Below are 6,000 nucleotides of genomic sequence, written 5' to 3'. Positions count from 1 at the left end.
CATATGGCATAAGATGAAAATTTAACACAAAAAATGAATGGCTAATCATTAATACATTATAGCTGATTGCCTGAACTAAGAATTGGTTTTTTTTTTTGTTTTTTTTAGTTCTTCCAGCCTCTGTCAATCATTATAAAAACTATTTTCATTTGCTGACAATATTGCTCTCATATCTTCCTGAATTGCACTCAGAATAAATGCTTCATATCTGGTTTCTGTTGGGAGTAGTTTGACATTTTGGAAAATACACCTATTCTCTTTCTCTCAGAGTTAGATTAGAAGATCAATACCACTCACCCATCTCTACTATATAAAGATACCCTCTTGTGATCAGTTAGTTTGGAAGCAGTGGGAAAACAGCTAGCCTCGCTACAGGTTGAAGGCAATAAAATCTGCAACCTCAAAAGATATAACTGGACAACTTCCTTAGAGTAAGAGTAATAACAGGAAACTGAACAGCAGCTGAAAAAACAAGAAAATATTTTTCAACAATGTAGAATAAAAATCTGGTATCTTTCCTTGCATGAACTTGAATTTCACATGTGAGAATCGAACACCAACCTCCTGTCCAGAAGTCATTGGTTCATTTTTGCCACCAAGAGGCTTCTGACAAAGTGTCGGTCCATGGGATGAAGTGGAACAAAAATGTGTTTGTTCATCACGCTTTGGTTTTCATGCAGCCAAGCTTTGCAACCACACCTTGTCTTTATTGTATTTTACATTTTTCTCCTTCCTGCCTGTTCTCCAAGGTTTCACCTCAGACTTGTTTTCCATTGTTGCCTTTGTCCCCGTCCTCCCCCACATCCTTGTTTCCTCACCTGTCTAGGATCCTCATACTTTGACATTTCACAAACTGTATAGATGATTCCTTTTCACTGCACTGGTTTCCATTAATCTGATGGCAACTAAATGTGTGACCATCATGTCTGAATCAGCACCTGTTCATTTTTTTCTAACAATTTACACCTGGAATCTGAATAGATCACTTAAAAACACTTACATATCAGTTTCATTGTATCGCGAAATGAATACCAACACTTTCAGTAGTATGTGGCAGCCAACAGAGCCAAGAACCAACTGAAAGTAAACATGCCTGGTGTTTTTCTTTGTAAGTTGGACCTTCTCATCCCACACACAGTAGACAAAAGAAGTTAAAGACAACATTTTTCTGTATCTGATAACAGCTGCTTTTGTTGCTAAAACGAAACCCTTGACTATCCAATAATCTTAATCAAGAAGTTTTTTTTTCTCTCTCTCGCTCTCTGTCTGCTCAATTTTCCACTGATATATTAATCACAATGCACTTCATATGCTGATATGATTATACGAAATGTCTTAAAGGACTTTTACATTATACCTCACTTCACTGTCCAGATTTATGTGAATCTTGCATGTCTCATGTTCCATTTCAGAAATGTGTGAATAAAGCCTTGAGGAGTATGAATCTAAAGATGACCATTGTCTGAATAACTGAATGTCTTTTAACAGATGGATGAAGCCATCAGTGTTGTGTATCTCATACCTAAAAAGGACCAAAGACTATTCCAAGTAATTTTATTTACTTAAAAAAAACTTTTTTTAAGCAAAAAATACTAAGGGGTTGTTAAACAGCCAGATTCTAAAAGCTAATTTATATATTTTTATACACTGTACAATACAATGACATCCCTAACTCACAGAAAAAGAAATTGAATTTTGATCTATTCTTTGCCTACTGATTTCATTTTTACAGTCCATGTGAGTTGAGGGAGGGGGTTGTTGTTGCAGGAAAAAGATGCTCAGAACCAAAATCTATTTTTGTCTTTGTGTGGAGGGGTTGACTTGCATTCAAGTAGAACTATATGAAAGTGAAGGACAGTTATGAATTATGTAGGAGTGAAAAAAATCCTGCTGACAACAAAAAAACAAAACAAAAAAAAAAAAAAAAAAAAACACAACAACAGTCAGACTCCTCGAGCTTGGATGTGCTGCAGCAGTAGCTCACAGCTCCGCAGGTGCAATAGCAAGTAGACAAACTAATTTACCTTTGCAGTGCCCCCAATCATATATTATAAATGGCACACACATGCCCAAACTATGAATGTAGAGCATCTAATACAACATTCAAAGCTTCTTTTCCATTGTATCTGTTTTTAAAGTCTTGCTGAGGTGGCTTTAATGTTAGCTATTTTCCCTACAATGCTGTGCGAGAATTTCACAGATCAGATTCTATGTATGCTCTGCTTTGTGTTACAGGTTCTCCAAGGTATGACAAGTCATAAAGTATTTAGGAGGTTAGCTAATCTATTGTTAGCCTTATATTGAGCCAAAGCATGTTTCCAGGAAGCTGTACTCATCTCTGTAATTACTTGGTCTTTTACTGCACATGGCTAACCTCTGCAGCGTACCATGTGACTAGTCTTTTCATGAAACTGACTTTTGGTCTGTGCATATACACTGTTTACCCTAAATGAACAGAAAAGCAGCACATCATGTAAAATGATAGTAAAGGCCAAGAGGCACAGCTGTGAATCAAATTTGCTTTCTATCAAATTACTGTTAAGGGACAAAGATAGTTGCTTGTTACTGTTAATTGTTCTCCTGGTGCTTTTCAGAGTAGCCAATTATATTGTCTTGTGAGAGACATTTATATTAGCAAAAGGTCACTTTGTTCTAATTCTTGCACATATTTATCAACTGGAAACAGTTACACTCTTCATAATTAATCAAGCAATGAGTTTTGCCTTAAGTTATTTTAAATATGTGAAAAATGAATATTAAATGTACTAATTATTTTTGCATTTGTGCAACAGTGAAACATTTACTCACATCAAAGACATTTTTTTTTTTTGCTGAAGACTGTCCAACTTGTTCCATTGCATCATTATATTTAGTGAACAACCTCAATCATTCCCTAAGACTACAGTACATAGATTATACCCAGTGCAATCAGTAAGTGACATTATTTGGTAGTGTAAAGCCTTTTTCAAAGAACTTATACAATGAAATCACTTAGTTTTGCCCTCCTTTTGCCCCCTTTCTTCTCTGTTCCTTGCAAATAGAGCACATTATTATTTTTACAGCATTTAAAGCAAAAAGGGTTAAATGTGCTGTTGTGCTTTATTTCTAATGCAGAGCTGTTATTTTCCCAAGTCAGCTTTATTTTTATCTTTTATCTTTCAGGAGACAAAAGATGTGAATAGAAGGCAAAGTTGAATAGAGAGCAAAAATAACATGCTGACGTTAAGCAAATATATTGTATGTTGACTCTGTTAACGTGCAGTATAATTTTAAATTTATATTTAAAATTATACATGTAAATTTATATTATAAAATTCTCTACTTAAATTGTTTTGACATAAACTAAGGAATAGAGTATATAAGGATTGTTTGGGATTCACTTAATTATTAATTATTCATAAAGTTTGTTCCAAATTTTACATGATTGACTGGACCATAACAATTAATCAAATTCTTAGTTGTTTATTTCTCTCCAAACCACATTATTTTTATTTTTTATTATTTTTTAACCCTGTCCTTTCCAGCATCCTGACATACAGAATGGTGGTCTGTGTGCCGTATTTTGCTTGACAGATTTGCTCTACCAAGGGAGACATGTTATTTACATGGCTGCCCTTGATATTTTTATTTATTTTATTGTAATCTTATTTTCTTTAGTCTTTCTATGTCAGTGCCAAACCTGACAGGGAGATAGAGGAGGAGGGGGAAAAAAAACACATATTTTGATTGCAAAGGGAAGTCCTCAAAGGATAAATTACATTATTTGTGTTCATACAAGACAGAATGCATGAAATCTTAATACCACTTGAGAATTTAAATGTAAATGTCTGAAATAAATGGAGATTTGTTGTCTGTCTAATTTCAATGACATTTACCCAAGAACATTATTGTTTGGCTATTTCCTTTTCAATAAAATAGTTTGCTAACCAATTTTGTCAGTCCTGCTGCAAGCATGGCTAAAAGTATTTACTCAGGAGTCACATGGTAACATGTAATAGGAACATTTGTCCATGAGCTCAAAAGTTGTAGTATCAAAGTTCAAAGTAAAGAAACGGAAATGATGAGGTAATATTTTTTTTTACATGTTGTTTTGTATAGAGCAGTGTTGACTCAACATAATACAACGCTGTAACCATATATTTACATTTAGGCGGAACCATGTGTTTTTATGCCTAACCTCAACCAACCACAACTTACAGCAAAGTTTAAAGTAGAGTAGTCTTTGAGCAATATGGTCAGCTTTTAAACTGAGATTTCTGGTGTTGCAGCATGTGGTGTATGCCACCTTCACCCCTCCTACCTCCTCATACATTTTTTTCTACATTGCTATAGTTGCATAATTTTGGTTAAATTTTCTGATGTCATGAAGTATAGTTGTGCTATAGTTTGCAAATGTAGTGTTTTTAGAGCCAGGAAAAAGTAGTAATTTTATTCATTTGACATTTTCTGAGCATGTTAGAGTTTTAAAAGGCAGGATTCAATGTAACATTTTTGGAGCCAAGAAAATTTAGTAATTGTACTACTTCTGAGCCTGAATAGTAAAACTGCAAAGGTTTATGTAATGTCCAAATGTCAGTTACACATGCTTTGAAATATTAAAAAGTATCACTGTGGTATGCAGCTATTTATGACTGTTTAGTGTGTGAAAATTTAAAGGTGTATTTTTTTTTTCCTGAGAAAAGTGATTCTCTTCTGTTTTTTGTAATTTTTATTATAAGTGTTCTGTCATCTGTTTCTCATGTCCTTCCAAAGAGTCCAGAGAGGGAACACATCCAAATTTTCCTCCACTGGTTAAACTGCTTTCTTCTGCTTAAATACGGAAAATACAGATACAAATTAGCTCATTATCTATAACCCAGCATGTTTACATCTGTTGCTATAGATGTTCATTAATATACACTACCCCTATCAAAAAAAAGAACAACTAATAAATTGAATTAAATGTGAAATCTTATTTGCTTTAACACCAGTGTTCACAATGCAAAAATAGTGTAACTCTCAGTTTTGACTCAGCATGTTTTGGACAAATCTTAAATGACTCCCAGTGATTTTCTAAGGTTGTTTGATGTTTGTTTGAAGCAAGCAGGTGAACCTGTCTATGGAAGACATGACATAAAAAAAATTAAACATTCTTTTTAATGTCAAAAGAAATATCAATGTTTCAGTTTTGTTTAACAAAGAAAATACAAAGACTGGACTTCAAGTGAAGATATGGAGGACCATGAAATGAAATTAAAGAGAACTGTTCGTAGGACTGCTGGACAGGTGGGTCAAATCTTTTCAAACATTATGCAGCTGTGCATTGTTCCACTGTGCCACCTGACCTGATCACAAGTTTTTGCATAAAAAAAAAGGCAAAATAATATATAAACAAGTCTGATAAATTTTTTGTAATGTGTAATTTTTCACCAAAGATACGTCCAAACCCACAATGGAATATCCCCAGAGAATAATCTGAAGGTTTTGCCATAGCTGTCATCCAAATAGATCTTTTGAAGTAAGAATGGGCAACAATCCTATGGATTTTTACCATAAAAGCATAACAAAAAAATCACAGTCATTCAAATGCTGTTAATTTTATTAATATTGTAGCAGATTCCAGCATCTTCAAAATAAAGATTTTGTTTAATCCTGACTGAATAAAACATTTGAGGGGTTTTCTCCGTACAGACAAACAGTCCCTCTTACTCTAAAAGTGGGGGTCTGACTGGTAAAAATCCAGGAGTCAGATTTATGACTTGGTTTTCAGCTCCACAGGTCAACACTCCGACCTGGACTGGGGGAGTACTTTGTTAAGTTATATCAAAGATCTGGGAAATTTCTGAACTTTAATCTTCTGCAACACAAATCTGTCTTCTAACCAGCTAAAAATGTGTATGGATCCCAGATGTAACTCCTCATTCAGAACATTGTCCACTTTGTAGCTGTTCCTCTCTGATAAGGCCTTCCTGAAGCTTTCAGCACTAATGAGCCAGGACATCTGGAAGCACCCCAAGAAAT

This window comes from Melanotaenia boesemani, chromosome 16 (assembly GCF_017639745.1).
Source record: "Melanotaenia boesemani isolate fMelBoe1 chromosome 16, fMelBoe1.pri, whole genome shotgun sequence".
NCBI lineage: Eukaryota > Metazoa > Chordata > Actinopteri > Atheriniformes > Melanotaeniidae > Melanotaenia > Melanotaenia boesemani.
This window is presented reverse-complemented; position numbering follows the sequence as displayed.